The following is a 20,040-nucleotide window of genomic DNA, read 5'->3' as shown; positions in this document are numbered from 1 at the left end:
CCATTGCTGCTGGTTTTCAATTTCGGTTTTTTACTGTTTCCTAAGTCACGGGCTGGGCGCTAATGACCATAGCAGTTTTGCGCCCAAAAAAACAAAAAAAAGCTTCTGCTGCAAAAATCTAAATACCTTTTCCTTAATTGAAGTGTCTATCATGGATGTTGGAACGAACCCTAGTGGAGCATATAGCACGAAAAAATTCATTTGCCCAATTTGTAGTCCTTTTCATCAGCGTCAACAACATTTTCTTCTTAGAGTACTGCACTTTTTTTATCTTTGCGTGCTGATCACTGCGTACATGTTGCTGAAGTTAGGACTTCTTACTGTATGTTCGACATGGAATAATCTCAACATCATTAGTGGAAGGGTGGTCCATCCTAACACAAGATCTAAATTTAGATTATGATTTTAAGCAACAGGAGGAATCATGAACACAAACAACCATGAATTTCTAAGAAATACTGTGTGGCAAAGTTTCTTAGCGCCTTCTCTCTCTAATTCTTAATTACTAGTAACAGGAAAACTTCGGAACGTTAGTAGTGTGTTTGTCCGACTTTTAATCTGGAGACATCACGAAGCTATACCACACACAACAATCGTTTGTACACTACTAAGCAGTACTAATTCTGTGTCTGCTTTGCTTCTTAGAACTGAGATTCCGAATCTTAGAGAATTAAGTAAAAGAATCACACCAGAATCACACCAGAACGTTATTTTTACAAATAATTTATTTCTTGCCTTCAACTTTTCTGGCAGATCGGATATGGATATTTTTCTAAGGGAGCGGCCTGCTGGGGGTGTAGGGAAATATGAAGGAGGGCAAGAAAGCAATATTATGTAATTTAATTTATTATAAAGTTAAAATATATAAAACACATATTTATGTGAATTATTCAGAAATATGCAGCAATAAAGTAAAACATATTATCACTGGCTAAATACTTCGTGAACATTTACCCGTTTTACGCGGGTAGGATCAGAGGAAAAGAATATGTAATTACATAAAAATTCGGGCTCTGCTTGGGTGAAAATGCAGTTCCTCGTCTTCCCCTGTATTGTATTGAACAGGGGACCTAGGAACGACGCAGAGGCTTCGTCCCCGCCGTAGCCCTCAGTGGTTAACAACCCCACAACAGGCCGCAGCAGTCCACTCATCCTACCGCCGCCCCACACCGAACCCAGGGTTATTGTGCGGTTCGAACCCTGTTCAGAAGTTTCGCAGTGCTTGTTATGATCAGCTGATAATTACGTTGATTGTACCACACAACCAACAAAACTTCAAACAATCATTTTTCAAACGTAACTGACGCTAATAGGTCTTTGTCACACAGAGTTTGTACAGAATTCGTATGTACTCCTCGGTAAGAACATAACTGCTGAGAGATGTATGGAAGACTTCCCAGTCTGCCATGATAGATAATAGATCTAAGATGACTGAGTGAAAGTCGTTCTCCTCCAAGAAGAGAACATCCACTTACCATGTGTCAAATACACAAGAAACTTTATAATGTGTCACGAAGGGTAAATCCTGTACCAGTATCATTCGTATAAATAAAAATATCAGGTGTTTTATTAACTATTCATGTACGCTCTACATTTAATGTCGAATAGATGAATGTGTTACCCCATTAATCAAAGGCTTGCAGCTTTCCGTATGACGAAACATTCCGTGTGACATATGTCTCGCAACGTGTCACGTAAATTAACATATTTTATTATTGTGTAAAAGACCACATTTGTTTATTGATGATAAACGTAACTCATTTCTCTAAAGCAGTTATTAGGGGGGATTAAGTTGAGACAAAATATTTTGCTCAATGTTTAATGTATGACATATAGTGTATTGCTTTTGAATAAACAAATGCTCATTTTTTATTTTTTGCCTTTGCTGAGCTTTTGTTTCAGATTTATCTTTTGCTACCCTACTCAGAATAGGTAGAAACAGTTTACAACAACTCGCAATGATGGCAATGGGGAGACCGGCGGAATGAAAACAGCCGACTCCGCAGATGAATGACCGCGGAGATTAAGGAGTTGAACGGGAAACCAACATAAGTCCCAAGGCGTTGCCAAGCTGTCTACAAGTATATCATGATCAAAGAGAAAATCAAAATCTCAGGACGTAATCACGCAAATTTTTGTATATCCATCCATCTGACTGGATGTCTTGGGAACCACGGCCGTCCACTACTGTAAGAAAATGAATCGTCTACGGGCGTCGTAAGACCTCATTTATTGTTGGTAGTTGATGGCGTGTTTTCTCATATCGATACTCGCCCCTGCCTGGAATGCAGATCACTCTCGGATGCTAAATCTGTGACCAGTTAGATAACCGTTATGTGTCCGGACTTTAATATATTTGTATACGAGTACCCATGTTATTTTACTTAGTCAATAGTTAATCAGTCGAAGAATGCTATCAGTGTTTGATAATTGTAGTTATTACTTACACTAAATCCTGTCAGAAGTTTGGATGTTTCTGATACTTTCTTGTGTAGCTGCTTACAGATGGTATCCCTCGATGTACGGATTCCTGTCAATTATTACTGTTTTTATGACGACAATAGGAACATATTGCTAAGGTAACAGTAAAGAACTAATTCAGCCGAAGTTCTAACTACAATGAGGGGCAGGCGAATGCTTCAGCGCAATTTTATGCTAAAGTTCTTCAAGTAATATTCTATGAATTCGAGCAGTGCCTTTTTATGGTCGGAGGTCACAGCTTTAATTTCGCTACAATTAAAATGTTATCCTACAGTTTCATTCAAAGCAGAAATTTTGCAGTGTGGTGCTAAGAGTTCGGTGTTCAAATACATTTAGAGGCTAAGGCACCAAATTCGACCACGAACTCCATATCCAGCCGCTTGTAGAGCGATTCACAAAAACTTCATAAACTGCAAGATTAGGAAGACTAAGCCTGAGAAAAACTATTCTGCGGAGAAGTCGATATATTGGACAATACTATTATGAGCCTAGGTGGGAATAGAAAATTTGAGTGTACATTAGATATGCAGCCAAAGTACACATTGGGCTGTTCTGTCGTAGCTTTTTTATGGAAATATTCCGACATTAGCCTCAGGTGGTTTGTAAACATAACATCGGGGAGGATGGAGAAAGATTTGAACGTTCGTCCTGACTCTAACATAACCTCGTAACTGTAATGTAACCTTTGATACCTTGTTATAGTATGACATGGTGTGAAGGAAGGCAGTTCAACTGTAAATAATACTATGAGCTTAAATATATTCATCAAGATTCTTCATATAGTCTGATTCGATCTATATTATGAATGGAAAACTGAAGCGACGAGAAGCATTCTGTAGACCAACAGTATCAAAGCTGTACAAAGGCCTTATAATTTTCACAAGAAAGCCGAAATTAAATTTAAAATAGAAAAAAATTGATGCACCTGCTTCTTAAAAGCCAGTTATCGATTTTAATGGTTCTGTAACATATTTTAGACATTAATTTTAGCCAGTGTGTAGAGTAACGATTTTGTGAACGTACCTGCGAAGAATTAGGTAACCGTTTCGCAGGAAACGATACTATGATGAGATGTGGCCGTTTAGGCAGTTTAATAGTAGAGGCTATAATAACTGCAGATTTGAATGAAATTAAACGAAGGATTTTTTTATGGTAACAGAGGACAATGGCTATGTATGTAAAGAACAATAAAAGAATGGGGAAATGAAATTAATATGTTTATTTTATTTCAAACGTTAGTGAATTACTGCTACTTTTTGATAAACGTCTTGTAGTTTATTTACTGAGAAATATTCGAAAATATTTCACTGTTGTTAGTGGTTTACATCAGGCTTATGATGATCTGATGAATGCGCAACTGTGTCCTGTGACTAATTCCATACTTCCAACACTGTTAATGGTAATCACTCCCTGTTTCTACGCCGCATCCTAGGGGTAATGGAGCCGAGTAGTCTAGTACATTCCGTCTTCTCCTTCTCACACGGCCATTTTCACCAGCACAGACATAATACAACGCGATATACACACTTTTCATAGTCGCCTGCTCTCAGCAGTTATGCGTAGGCGTGTATTCGACTTAAGTCCAATGGAGTCCAAATACACCTTTGACTTGTGAGAAGTTTTTTCACAACGGTTGGTTTTATTGTCATTTTTAGTCGAGATAATTTTAACCGATTTACTTTGCTGTGCACGGGAAATGGGCTCGACAGCAAAAGACGAGTTCTCTAAGCTCTCACATTCCATAAAATGTCATAGCCTCTGTAAGCTAAAGGAGAGTCCGAGAAGCGCATGCCTTGAGAACATGTGCATCAATAGACCCACTTCAACCTACATACGGAAGCACCATTCACATTGCTGTAGCCGTAAGCTTCGCCTTGGACTACTACTACCGGCCATGCAGCAGAGATCGGCGGGTCGCTGTGCCATTGTATCGCAAGCCCTACCGCCGGAATCAAACACTAGCCGCCTTCCGCCATATATCATGCCGACAATATGACCGGAAAACACACGCGAGTTATTGTCAAGAGGAACTCCAACAGACGCCACAGAAATGTGGACGCCGGTTTCACCACAGGTAACATCCGTATTACTGCTGGTCGCTCGGCATTTGCATGCATTTCTTCGCGTACACGAGTCGTATGTCCACACAACCAAATGGCGAACCACTCCTCACAGTGTACTGTTCCAGTTGCAGCACCAACTTCTAAGGTACACCTGAGCAACCAACAACGAGCAGCCAGCTGTCGTCACTCGACAGTTCACCTTTTTCGACATTGGTCTCCTTAGCACTCTGTGCTTCAAGATTTGGTATAATCCGGTTAACTTAAGTACTGTTCTTTCCGTTCTACGAGCTATTAAAAATAAAGTGTTAATTAAGTACTATGTGGGAACAATCACTTTTTGAGCATATGTGCTACCACTTAGGATACATCACAAACCCTCTCTCTTATTATTTTATACAGGAGCCCCTCCCATTACAGGGTACCTGGAAAGCGTGTTAATTTATTAACATATACTTCTTTTGTTTATGAATTATTTGAAGGCTGTCTACCAATGTAAAGAAAATTGCCAATGCGGTCTGATTTTATACGGAGGTAACTAATATGAAACATTGCGCTGACATCCACATCCACATGACGACTCTGCAATTCCCAAATAAGTTCCTGACAGAAGGTTCATGATACGACATCCAAATAATTTCTGTATCGTTTCACTCTGGAAGAGTCACTGGAAAAACAGACCTTTCCGCGCAAGCTCTGATTTCTCACATTTTGATATTATGATCAATTTTTCCTATGCATGTGGGCACCAACAATATATTTTCGCTCTTTGAGCAGAAGTTAATGGTTGAAATTTCATATGAATATCCTGGCACAACAAAAACCAGTTTTGTTGAAATGATTTCCTTCAACATTTCCGTATCATATTCGTGGCTCTCTCCACTATTTCGCTATAATACTAAACGTGCAGCCCTTCTTTTAACTTTTTTTATGTCCTCCGTCTGTCGTATTCGATGCGGGTCTCACACCGGACAGCAATACTCCAGAACAGTGTGAAAAAGCGTATTTTGAGCAGTCTCTTTTGTAGATCGGCTGCAATTTCAAAGTATTTGTCAATAAATCACCGTGTTAGGTTTTCATCCATCATGATATTATCTATGTGCTCGTTCCAGTTCAAGTTATTCGTACTTGTAATCCCTAAGTATTTAACTGAATTTACAGCGTTTGGATTTGTGTGATATTACATGTAACAGAAGTTGAGCAGAATCCATTGAGTACTGATGTGGATGACCTCACAATTTTCATTATTTAAAGTCAATTGCCACTTTTCGCACATGAAGATATTGTGACTAAATCATTTAGCAATTGGTTTAGATCATCCATGGTTACAGTGTGTATTTATTGTAATCTTTAATGCCGCAATAAATTCAAATCTTCTGATTCTTTATCGTAATGCTAACCGCTGTTATTCGCTATTTTACTACAACGGTACAGTGAGTGATCCTAATTAATTGAAGCGCTATCGTCTGGGACCAACAGAGAAAGTGAAACTGCACTGGCGCTACTCCTGATACGTGAAGCTCAGCTACGACCGACCCCTTTTATGAGGAACCTGAAACAGTATCAAGAACAGTGTTCTGTGGTAGCTAGAAATGATTCTATGCTATTCATTATGTTCGTCATCGAATTCTGCTGGGTAGTTAAAGTGCAGTTATTCATGGAGGACCAGTGTGGGATCTAACTACCGTTGTTGTTGTTGTTGTTGCGGTCTTCAGTCCTGAGACTGGTTTGATGCAGCTCTCCATGCTACTCTATCCTGTGCAAGCTTCTTCATCTCCCATTACCTACTGCAACCTACATCCTTCTGAATCTGCTTAGTGTATTCATCTCTTGGTCTCCCTCTACGATTTTTACCCTCCACGCTGCCCTCCAATGCTAAATTTGTGATCCCTTGATGCCTCAAAACATGTCCTACCAACCGATCCCTTCTTCTAGTCAAGTTGTGCCACAAACTTCTCTTCTCCCCAATCCTATTCAATACCTCCTCATTAGTTACGTGATCTACCCACCTTATCTTCAGCATTCTTCTGTAGCACCACATTTCGAAAGCATCTATTCGATTCTTGTCCAAACTGGTTATCGTCCATGTTTCACTTCCATACATGGCTACACTCCATACAAATACTTTCAGAAACGACTTGCTGACACTTAAATCTATACTCGATGTTAACAAATTTCTCTTCTTGAGAAACGCTTTCCTTGCCATTGCCAGTCTACATTTTATATCCTCTCTACTTCGACCATCATTGGTTATTTTACTCCCTAAATAGCAAAACTCCTTTACTACTTTAAGTGTCTCATTTCCTAATCTAATTCCCTCAGCATCACCCGACTTAATTTGACTACATTCCATTATCCTCGTTTTGCTTTTGTTGATGTTCATTTTATATCCTCCTTTCAAGACACTGTCCATTCCGTTCAACTGCTCTTCCAAGTCCTTTGCTGTCTCTGACAGAATTACAATGTCATCGGCGAACCTCAAAGTTTTTATTTCTTCTCCATGGATTTTAATACCTACTCCAAATTTTTCTTTTGTTTCCTTTACTGCTTGCTCAATATACAGATTGAATAACATCGGGGAGAGGCTACAACCCTGTCTCACTCCCTTCCCAACCACTGCTTCCCTTTCATGCCCCTCGACTCTTATAACTGCCATCTGGTTTCTGTACAAATTGTAAATAGCCTTTCGCTCCCTGTATTTTACCCCTGCCACCTTCAGAATTTGAAAGAGAGTATTCCAGTCAACATTGTCAAAAGCTCTCTCTAAGTCTACAAATGCTAGAAACGTAGGTTTGCCTTTTCTTAATCTTTCTTCCAAGATAAGTCGTAAGGTCAGTATTGCCTCGCGTGTTCCAACATTTCTACGGAATCCAAACTGATCATCCCCGAGGTCGGCTTCTACCAGTTTTTCCATTCGTCTGTAAAGAATTCGCGTTAGTATTTTGCAGCTGTGACTTATTAAACTGATAGTTCGGTAATTTTCACATCTGTCAACACCTGCTTTCTTTGGGATTGGAATTATTTCATTGTTCTTGAAGTCTGAGGATATTTCGCCTGTCTCATACATCTTGCTCACCAGATGGTAGAGTTTTGTCAGGACTGGCTCTCCCGAGGCCATCAGTAGTTCTAATGGAATGTTGTCTACTCCCAGGGCCTTGTTTCGACTCAGGTCTTTCAGTGCTCTGTCAAACTCTTCACGCAGTATCTTATCTCCCATTTCATCTTCATCTACATCCTCTTCCATTTCCATAATATTTTCCTCAAGTACATCTCCCTTGTATAAACCCTCTATATACTCCTTCCACCTTTCTGCCTTCCCTTCTTTGCTTAGAACTGGGTTTCCATCTGAGCTCTTGATATTCATACAAGTGGTTCTCTTCTCTCCAAAGGTCTCTTTAATTTTCCTGTAGGCAGTATCTATCTTACCCCTAGTGAGACAAGCCTCTACATCCTTACATTTGTCCTCTAGCCATCCCTGCTTAGCCATTTTGCACTTCCTGTCGATTTCATTTTTGAGACGTTTGTATTCCTTTTTGCCTGCTTCATTTACTGCATTTTTATATTTTCTCCTTTCATCAATTAAATTCAATATTTCTTCTGTTACCCAAGGATTTCTATTAGCCCTCGTCTTTTTACCTACTTGATCGTCTGCTGCCTTCACCACTTCATCCCTCAGAGCTACCCATTCTTCTTCTACTGTATTTCTTTCCCCCATTCCTGTCAATTGTTCCCTTATGCTCTCCCTGAAACTCTCTACAACCTCTGGTTCTTTCAGTTTATCCAGATCCCATCTCCTTAAATTCCTACCTTTTTGCAGTTTCTTCAGTTTCAATCTGCAGTTCATAACCAATAGATTGTGGTCAGAATCCACATCTGCCCCTGGAAATGTCTTACAATTTAAAACCTGGTTCCTAAATCTCTGTCTTACCATTATATAATCTATCTGAAACCTGTCAGTATCTCCAGGCTTCTTCCATGTATACAGCCTCCTTTCATGATTCTTGAACCAAGTGTTAGCTATGATTAAGTTATGCTCTGTGCAAAATTCTACAAGGCGGCTTCCTCTTTCATTCCTTCCCCCCAATCCATATTCACCTACTATGTTTCCTTCTCTCCCTTTTCCTACTGACGAATTCCAGTCACCCATGACTATTAAATTTTCGTCTCCCTTCACTACCTGAATAATTTCTTTTATCTCGTTATACATTTCATCTATTTCTTCATCATCTGCAGAGCTAGTTGGCATATAAACTTGTACTACTGTAGTAGGCATGGGCTTTGTGTCTATCTTGGCCTCAATAATGCGTTCACTATGCTGTTTGTAGTAGCTAACCCGCACTCCTATTCTTTTATTCATTATTAAACCTACTCCTGCATTACCCCTATTTGTTTTGTATTTATAACCCTGTAATCACCTGACCAAAAGTCTTGTTCCTCCTGCCACAGAACTTCACTAATTCCCACTATATCTAACTTTAACCTATGCATTTCCCTTTTTAAATTTTCTAACCTACCTGCCCGATTAAGTGATCTCACATTCCACGCTCCGATCCGTAGAACGCCAGTTTTCTTTCTCCTGATAACGACGTCCTCTTGAGTAGTCCCCGCCCGGAGATCCGAATGGGGGACTATTTTACCTCCGGAATATTTTACCCAAGAGGACGCCATCATCATTTAATCATACAGTAGAGCTGCATGTCCTCGGGAAAAATTACGGCTGTAGTTTCCCCTTGCTTTCAGCCGTTCGCAGTACCAGCACAGCAAGGCCGTTTTGGTTAATGTTACAAGGCCAGATCAGTCAATCATCCAGACTGTTGCCCCTGCAACTACTGAAAAGGCTGCTGCCCCTCTTCAGGAACCACATGTTTGTCTGGCCTCTCAACAGATGCCCCTCCGTTGTGGTTGCACCTACGGTATGGCCATCTGTATCGCTGAGGCACGCAAGCCTCCCCACCAACGGCAAGGTCCATGGTTCATGGGGGGGCTAACTATCGTATGGCAGCGAAACTGGGTAGACATACGGTAATACGTTAATGTGGAACTGATTTACTCTGGAAAGAAATTAGTTCCAGTCTAGACCAAGAGGTTCAACTCTTCCCCTGTGAATGCAAGAAAGACGTACAGAAATGTTGCCATATGTAATGAATTAGGAACGGGATGTTTGCAGAAAAGTTAAAACAAGTTAGTGAGGCAAAATGTTGTTTTCATTACTAACCACCGCTTACACATTTTTTTTTTTCAATATGAGCACCGGGACGTCGACGAAATGCTGCAACCTCAAAACGGTGTGTCAAAAGCGCCAGATTTTGCAGCTGCTGACTGGTTCCGCAATACCACACTAGTATATTTACCTAGTTTCGTCGCACTGGACCTGTAAGAGTAGTTGCACTTTAATTACACCCATCTGGAATATACTCTCTCTCCCTCTCTATCTACTTTCACATGTGTGTAGGTGTATCTCAGCGCTGATACATACGTCTATATACAGTCGTGCTCAAAAGTAACCGAAAGACCTCAATTGCATTTCGCCTGATTCGCATACAACCCACATAACGCAGCTGTCTAGCAGGTCCTCTATTTGCTCCTTGGTACAGTCGTTTGACTATTGAAAATGGTTCCAACAAGTCACCAATAGAAAAAACTGCTCTGTATCGCAATAACTCAAGATGTAAAGTAATACTACGATACTACAAATATCAAGGAACACCTTATCACAGGTAAGACTGTCCTTAAGGCTTGTAAGCTCACATTTATTACAATAAATGACATACCTGTAATGTTACCACTCTCATTATTACGTCAGATAGATAATGCACGTAGTAAGTTCGTCGTATTCATGATTTCCTCTTCAAAGTAACATACCGTACTTATTATTTAACACAAAATGACATTAAAAATCTAAGTTATTCACGAGCAGCTAGTTGAAAATACGTTTGAACTTCTCGTTCTGCATATGGATTCAAACCCAGGTCATGCAGACTAAGTAAAAATTTCGTGACTGACGGAAACTAACAGTCATTCCTGATTAGGCATACAGAGAGTGATATACCTTGATTTTAGACAGTATCAATTAGCAAATACCGACTTTAAATTACATAACGCAAACATTTTTAACGGACCCGAATTCCTAGCCATCACCTATTGTCCCGGTTAACGAACTACGAGAGATGTTAAATATTCTTTCTTAACAAGTAATTTATTTGAAATGCCGTAAGGTGAAGCTTTGTGTTGGACAGGGATTCTAACCCAGAACCTAATCGGATAGATATCGAAGCACAATCAACTGTGACATATCGCATTTTCTCGGCAGCAGCTGGATGTTTTAACTGAAATGACGAGACGAAACATTAATTTTTTCCTTCCCCGGGCTCCAACCCGGCATCTATCGCTGTTATATTCTAGAGAAAATGAACGTTAAATATGGGTTTGTTGCACCAGCTGCGACATGTGCGCATGTTCAAACTAGAAATAATATGACGGAGAGTTCAGTGCTGACTGGGAAAAGAGCCCCACACACATCGTTGTTGACTACACGCAAAGAGATGTCAGCTACCGAATTTTTCTCCACCAGCAGCTCGGAATAACATCTTGAACTTACAGTGATCTCGCAAATAGTTCTGTGTCTCACTGGGAGTCAGAAACGTCAAATATCGTTAGTGTTGACAACGAATGAAAATACATTAAAATTCTAAATTATTATCCACCAGCTGATAGGTGTTCTCATGCTAGATCTTGATAATACATAATGAAATCTTTAGTGTCAGGCCGGGATTCGAACCCATTCACGCGCAATATGTGGAGCTGTTGAGGAATCTGCAGTTTTGAACAAACAACAAATTGTAGCCGAGCTGTATTGTCACGAAGGGAACAAATTCCGCGTTAGGAGCGGTCTGAGTGGCATTCCCAGTTCAGAACCAATTTTATCGACATACAGAAGCTCAGATAAAACATGGAATAAGTGTCCTGTGAGCCGACATAGCGTTTGTTTCGTCACTAGAAATAAATAACTAGTATAAGAAAGGTTACTGGTGATAGAGTTTCTACATGTCGCCACTGCAGACTTTGTGGCTCAACCTAACGTCTACTTGGTAGAGAAGGAATATCATTTTTAATGTGAATTTCAGACCACAATGCCATTATATCTTCTTCACTTGGTGTAGCCAGAAGAGAAAGAAATCTGTCTCTCCCTATCTAAAATCACTGACCGAAGTTGGTATCGAAACCGGACCATAGATATATGAACCTCTCATCAGCCCAACAGACCACCAAACCCTCTTCTGAGGGGCTCATTTTTCTATCATAACGCCGTTGTGCCACACTGGCTGAGAATTCTGACACACAGGCTCCCTGTATCAATTTGCAGCATGTTCAGTAAATTCATTTACTTGGTTGACCGAATCACCATGAACTAGCTGCCTCGGCTACCCAGTGCATACATTCAACTTTATTTCCTAGTCACCAAAATAAAATCACGCAACTGCCACCAACACAGAACTGCCAACAGTGTAGGATGCAGACATTTAAATAGGAAGTGTTCCTTTCCACTTGAGCTACTCTATTGCGCTATCTGTTTGTTGAAAAAGTCGTGCAGTGCAAAAGAAAAGGCATAACTGTTTGTCTCTCATAAGTATTGACCTGGCCATATGCACTATCCCACAGCGCTGTGGAATGCAGAAGTTCTGGAGGAATTGTTCTTGCCTTCTGGAGCTGTTACAGCTATGTGTCGGCTAGTAGCATAATGGTAAGTATTGCGCACCGTAGGTAAAACGTCGCGAGTTCGAGTTACATTCAGTGCTATATTTTTTAAAACGCAATTCTCCTGTCTGCTAAAGTTATCAATCTAATGGAACTTGTAACATAATTCCCTTTACTTCTTAACCCAAAATAGTCGTATGTGGAAAAAGGGCTAACTTCTGCGACAATTTGTTCATTTCAGGCTTGACAGACAGCCAGACAGTAGATGCATCTCGAAACTTTTGTGTTATGTATGGATAGAGCGCATCGTGCCAAATTACGTTGGAAAAGTATTTTCTACATTAGCTGTCGTCTGGTAGTGGCATTTTATTCTTTTTCAAACCTTGTTTGAGAGCTTTAACTCAGAACAAGTTTTCTAAATGCATGTAATCAATAAACCGCATGTGCATTTTCAGACTGTTATAGACAACATCAAAGAATTCGCATATATCCTTGATGATTAATTTCTCTCTCATGTTTACTATTGTTTTAACAACACTAAAGGAAACCTTACGAAAATTGTGAGCTGTATTACAAGAAATGTAACACAAATGTTACACAATAACCTTACGACGAAAGTATGTTGTAACAAAATTAAGTATCTGTACACAAGCGTGCCTCTGTCGACACGAATTGGTAAAATACTACTCACTTAGATTTTGATTGGGTCTGTGTTTAATTGGTATGCTGTCTCATACTCAAGATGTATGCAAATGTGGCATTTCATAAATAAAGTTATGTATTCCTAGAAACCCAAAATTTGCTTGTCAGCAGCGGAAAGAGGCGTTACCTGTTGTGCAACATTGTAAGTTTTTCACCATTGCACTATGAGCCGAAAGTATTTTCTTGCGATTACCTTATCGATGTTTGATATGACTGTCTGTAGCTCTTTCATAGAAGGGATAAAAACGCCACACACAGTGAGACTGGAACTGCGAACCATAAGAGACGCTGTTTCAGAGTTCAGCATGTTACCACAGAGCTGGCGAAGAAGTATGTGACTTAACTTCCTCTTACGAGACGAATGGTGCCTAGAACTCGTAAACCGTTATTTGAAGGACGAGATTAGTTGCGATTTCCACGTGCAACGACTTTCCTTGTCTAAAAACCGTAAATTTACAATCTTTTTTTACACTTCAAGCGATAATAACTCAGATTATTCAGTGGAAATGACAGGTAAAATCAAGTGAACTTTGAGGCGTAATTCCGTGCACACCAGGAAGTAACTCGTCGATCACAGAGTTGCCAAACATACATTGCCTTGTTGCCAAATCTCAGTTACAATACCAGCAGGACGAAGACGAACCGATGTGATCTTACACCGGGCTGGGAAGTGACCATAGCTGGTGTCTCCAAGTCGCGGCTGCTGTGGCCTGGAATACGTAATTCGTCTGATTCGCATTTCTGTAACTAGTTTTAGGGACTGGAGTGTAGTTACTAATAATACTCAGAGCTGACTGCAAACTAAGCATCATAAATCAGTAACTCTCATAGTTGTTTTTATATTTCTTTCGTAAGTGTGCTCAAAACTAAGAAATTCATTCACAGACGCTTTGTGCCTCGCCGATAGTCGAGCACAACAAACAAATAAAAACAAAAAAAAAAGAATGTGTGTGTGTGTGTGTGTGTGTGTGTGTGTGTGTGTGTGTGTGCGCGCGTGCGTGAGTGTGTGACAGAGAGGGAGAGAGAGCGAAATCAAAAAGAATGAGAGAGAGAGAGAGAGAGAGAGAGAGAGAGAGAGAGAGAGAGTAAAAAATTGTAAAGAAATTGAATCATGGTATGTAAAGAAATCATTCATGAAAATGACACGTTCCACATCATTACGAAATAATGTATTCATGATCTATGAAACAAGAATTTGTTCAATGTAATCTAATCTAATTATATCATATTGATGACTAGCCATGAAGAGTAATGAGCCGGCCGAAGTGGCCGTGCGGTTAAAGGCGCTGCAGTCTGGAACCGCAAGACCGCTACGGTCGCAGGTTCGAATCCTGCCTCGGGCATGGATGTTTGTGATGTCCTTAGGTTAGTTAGGTTTAACTAGTTCTAAGTTCTAGGGGACTAATGACCTCAGCAGTTGAGTCCCATAGTGCTCAGAGCCATTTGAACCATTTTTGAAGAGTAATGAATTACCGAATTTTTTACTAATACCAGTAACCAAATCTAAACTTGAAAGTAAAAGACGACAGTTTTTGTAATAAACTGGGACTTCTATCAAGATCCTTACGTCCCTGTTAACTAATCACGAAAGATGTCTGATATACCTCTATTCTGAAGTAACAGTGTGCATGCATTTAAAGATGAAGTGCATGATGTGAAGTTCTGTGACGGAGATACGAACCCAACACGAAATCGGATTGTTAACTAAGTAAATTCAAATGTTTCGTATCGGTTTTTCTTACCAGCTGCTAGGTGTTTGAATCTAAAATAGGGATACAAACTTTTGTGCCTAAGCAACAATCGAACTGCACACCTACCGTGCATCCACGAATATAGCTTAAGTACCAGTTTCTTACTCACGAATAGTAAGATGTGTGCGTGTTTGACCAGAAATAACGGCACCTATTGCGAATGTTGGCAACACATGAACAGACATTAAAAATGTTGCGTTAATTTTCACTAACAGGCCGGTGTGCACGTGATAGGTCTAGAAATTATGAATATTTTTGCACCGGATCAGGATTCGGACCCACATACTTACCTTTGGAGGAGAGCCAGAGAAGATTGCAGTCTTGAGAAAAGGAACGAAATGATTGAACTATACTGTTCCGAGAGATTCAGATCCTCGATAGAGGAGATACGAATTCGAATCACAGTCCAGCATCAAATTTTTCTTCGTCTCTAGTTGAATCAAGTGCAAGTAAAGTAAGAGCCCTGTTCCTTTGAATGGCTATCGGTTCATCAAATAAAATAGAATTTTCTAATGTAGGTAAGTTTACTGGCGACTATATTTCTGTTTACCATGACTTCCGCTATGTCATTTCCGAACGTAAACCGGCTCAGCCCAGTTGGTAATGAAGGAACGTGATGTATAATGCGGATTCTGGATTATAACGTCTTTCACTTGATGTTACCACAGGTAAAGTAAATCTGTTTGTGCCTCTTAAAAGTAAATGCCTGAACCGACGCATTACACCTGTGATAGTTCGTTCCGCCACACCATTGTGGCAACATTTCCCAGCTACAGGAGTGTGCTGTAACAATTGATGTGCTTAGCTTACAAAATTAGTCACGGTGGAAAAAACGCGAGTCTATTAAATGGTTAAGTAGAAGCAAGCTTCTGACGCGGAGATCGTGCTATTCTCATGTCAGCAGGATGTAAAGACTCTTCTAGGCGTCATAGGCTCGATGTAAAGCCATTTTGAAATTTTCACAAATTCAGCAAATTTCTTAGTTCGAGAAAATCCACTGGGACGTGTAAAGTTACCGGACAATTCGATTATTACCGTCATTATTACTATCATTTTCTTCATACCGCTGCTGTAACACTGTACTTGAAGATCATGTGACGCCTTTTGGTCACTATAGAAGTAGTTTCCCAAGAACAGGTTCATTCCCTGTCTACGGAATCCTTTTCATGTTACTATCAAACATCAGTAATTACTCGTAGATTACATTAAAACTAAAGTAATTCATGAAGACGTTACTTGATAACAAAAACGAGGTGCCTTTCTTCTTTTATTTGCGCCTAGAAATGTCTATGGAGTACTGCCAAACCAAAAGGCAAGGGATCTTACTGCCTTCCTATATACGTCGCTGTCAGTTCTTCCAAATGATTTGGTCGAAATGACCTGTTTCAAGTTAAATCAATTGTTTTCCTTTGCAATAAACAGAAATATTCTCATTCTACGTATCCAAGTACAAAATATTCGCAATATTAGTGCAAATTTAATATTCGCTTCTATAATGTAGGGAAGTATTTCACAGTTGCAAAACTCGCATTCGACTCATTGACCTTACGCTTAGTCGCTGACCATAAATTCTAGCTCAGAGTGACACCAGATTAAGTAACCTAATGCAGCGAAGACTGTTTGCCAGTGCTCTCTCTCACCGGAAAATACGCAGTTCACTCATTGGGCTCCATAAGTACACTGTAACAGTTTTTTCTGTGTGTATGCAATGCATACGGATTAGAATTTAGTGGTGCTCTCTCTTCCACTTCTGTATACAATATGCCTGACCTAAACGGGCCCTTTATCATTACAGGCCCTGGGCAATGCAACATCATACTGACAACAGTAATGTGCTTATACTGACAGCCTCACTGTTCGTTTTAGCTGATTTTGTAATCATTTAAATAAAACAACTTGACCTTCCAGTGGGAAACATTTCGTCCCCCTTTTCCTTCTGTGAAATTTGTCAGTAAGCTTTTTGCCTTCCAACCAGTGAAATGCGGCAGAGTTCGGCCGGTAAATGATTCACAAACCACGATTTAGTGCCGTTAAGACGATTTATTTAAACGTCACAAGACTGCACATAGTTGCAATCGATTTCGAGGTGCAAAGTGTTTGTTATCTTACTTTTGTGACAGGTGGGCATAAGTGATTTCCAAAGACTTTTTATTGTACTGAAATAATACTTTGTCACAAAGTAACAAGGTAAGTGATTTATCCGTATATATTTTGTAGGAAATTGTAATCGTGATGGAAGATTATACACTTGAATGTTTGACACAACTGGTAGGAGAAAACGCTGCACATTAACCAAACTCCGCGCCTCCTCTCCATATCCTCCTGTGACACGAGCACGGGATGTTCCTCGCATACCGCTACAGAGCTGTTCCTAGCACAGTTGAGAATTGGCAACATCGTCACAAAAATTAGGCATCACTGTGACAGTGCAATCACTTCCGTGCATAGTACTGAATTGACTCGCTAAATTCACTTGATATTCCCTTTCCATTTGAATGACTCGTGCTATATAATCCTCATGTAAACTAAGACACTGAGACAGAAAATTCAATATTTTGCCTAAAGATATGCTATTCTTCACATAAGTGATAACTTTTATTATCTTTCACGATGCTTTATGAGGCTGAGCGACAAATACCATGATGAGAGTGGCGTATAGACAGCAGTGTGTCCGTAGCCCGGTGGTACCGCCCGTGTCTTGGGTCAGAACGGCTCAATCAGTCGTCAGTTGTAACCGTGGTAGGGGCCAGCGTATGCGAGCTTTTTTTCTGATATATTTTATGGAGCTACGAATTTCCAGAAAAAATTCTGTATCGAAATCGGAAGAAAGCCTTTAGACATCAAATCCTATTAGTAGCTCGACTCAGTAAGTTGTGTTAATGGTCATAGATCTTGGCTTTCTGACTGCCAAGCTGCTTCGCAATACCAGTGTGTCTGAAGAAATTCGAATCGACCATCAGCGATACGAATTTCAATATTGTTCTTCACTTAAGACTCTCATGCCAGGGTGATAAGTATGAAGGAAATGAACCTCTTGATTACTATAGCCCCTCTATGCTAAATTTCCACAGAAGCAATTAGGAACCCCCTGCAGACATTTGCTAACAGCGGCTCTAGTAACTTACTTTTTCTCTCGGTAGCTTCAAATATGGGCAACTTTGTCGCCTTAAATCCAATTGAATATTTTAAATATCACTTGTGAACAGCGTTCACTTCTCCGTTAATTAAGGTATAGACCTCAAAACAAGCAATTTGCCTGAGTAGCTATAGAGCAGCTTCTGATAGGTATTGACACAATCTTTTGCATCCATTTACCATAGAGAATCAAAGAAAGAAATCAAACATATTACATTGCACTTACTCTGTACCTTAACTAACACATATGAATCCATGACAATAATAAATTATTTGAGGAACCTCCCTTGAAAGGAAAAAGAACAGAATGTGACGCTTTAATTGTAGTGCACTGGATCAGAAACCACGAAATGAATTCTGTGCCACATTGATGTATTGCATTCTAGTGTAATAAAATAATCATCAAATGAAAACGGTTTTGTGCCTCCTTTGCTATCAAGAGTGAAACACAAATTGTAGGCCTTCAGTCTGGAACCGCGTGACCGCTACGCTCGCAGGTTCGAATCCTTCCTTGCGCATGGATGTGTGTGATGTCCTTTGGTTAGTTAGGTTTAAGTAGTTTTAAGTTCTATGGGACTGATGACATCAGATATTTAGTCCCATAGTGCTCAGATCCATTTGAACAAATCGTAGACAGATTTTATGGGTCACCACTCAACAACATTAAAGCATTTTACATGGTCGATAGTGCGGAGTGGAGCAGACGTTGTCGGCAGAAGGCGAGACAATGCAGTGACTGAGCCCCCGCCGGTAGGCAGCAAACGGGTCCCAGAGAACTCAGACGCATGCGGTGTTCAGAGGCAGATGCTCGGCTAAGAAATCTTTCGCTAAAACATTGTTGGACCAAACTATTATTACCAGTGTGACAGAAAGCGAAATCTATTGTAGATTCTCTTGAATTACACTCATAGCTTCAGCACCCAGAGGAAAGCGGCGATAAAAACTTTGTCGACGTGTGCTTTTAGTTACTAGACGTCGTATTAGCTAGTCTCGCGTTTTACCTCAAGACTACGGTCGTAGTCAATAATAAAGTACTAAGACTGAAGTCAAGACTTCCTCTGGGAAGTGCCGCAGTCTACAATGTTGTCAGATCAAGCATGTTGCCGGACATAGGATTCTGAGAGGAGCACGACTGTATTGCCCACCTTACGTGAACGACTCGGCGGTCAATTTTTTGCTCTAAGACTGTATCTACAACACATATTGCACGCTGAAGACCCAGAAGAATTAAAAAACTAAAGTAGTTTATGAGAGCAACGTTAACTATAGCGTTCGAAGTATTCATAGTATTGTATATATTGTATACGTGTGTGTAAACGCCTTCCAATGCCCACTCAAGAAAGACAAGGATGCACAGTCTAGCTTCGATATTACAAATTCGCCTCACTTTGCGGATGAACTCAGACTTAGGTTGATAATCATTTAGAATATTTAGCAGTACTGTACCCATTGGTGTTAAACTCGTTTTCAACCAATGATTCCCACAGCTACAGGAACACTACTTGTGATACCTCATAGACCAAATACTTACGCAGTGCTATTAGACGAAAAGATCAACCCGACACAAACTGTGGGAAGTTTGTTTTACAACCTTCGTACCAGGATAATGAGCTTTTTCCTATTTGAGATGTCTGTGAACATTGCTGATTGACACGATTTACGACGAAACTAAATTCCTTCAGCTACGACAAAGTTTAAAGAAATCGTCTTAACGGCACTAAATCGGGGTTTGTGAATCATTTACCGGCCGAACTCTGCCGCATTTCGCTGGTTAGAAGGCAAAAAGCTTACTGACAAATTTCACAGAAAGAAAAGAGGGACGAAATGTCTCCCACCTGAAGGTCATGTTTTATTTACATGATTACAAAATTAGGTAAAACGAACAGTCAGGTTGTCAGTATAAACACATTACTGTTGTCAGTATGATGCTGCGCTGTCCAGGGCCTGTAATGATAAAGGGCCCGTTTAGGTCAGGCATATTGTATACTGAAGTGGAAGAGAGAGCACCACTAAATTCTAATCCGTATGCATTGCATGCACACAGAAATTACTGTTACAGTGTACTTATGGAGCCCCATGAGTGAATTGCGTATTTTCCGGTGAGAGATAGCACTGGCAAACAGTCTTCGCTACATTAGGTTACTTAATCTGGTGTCACTCTGAGCTAGAATTTATGGTCTGCGACTAAGTGTAAGGTCAATGAGTCGGATGCGAGT

At 40.1% G+C, this 20,040-nt stretch overlaps 1 protein-coding gene across 2 annotated transcripts in view; it reads left to right on the top strand.

The window, feature by feature from the left end:
* Positions 1–20,040, top strand: part of LOC126234497 (protein quiver-like) — a 105,560-nt gene that overhangs the window by 55,619 nt on the left and 29,901 nt on the right. The window lies entirely within an intron of this gene.

The sequence above is a fragment of the Schistocerca nitens genome, chromosome 2, assembly GCF_023898315.1.
Source record: "Schistocerca nitens isolate TAMUIC-IGC-003100 chromosome 2, iqSchNite1.1, whole genome shotgun sequence".
Lineage (NCBI taxonomy): Eukaryota > Metazoa > Arthropoda > Insecta > Orthoptera > Acrididae > Schistocerca > Schistocerca nitens.
The sequence above is the reverse complement of the archived record's forward strand: the minus strand, read 5'-3'. Positions and strand labels throughout refer to the sequence as shown.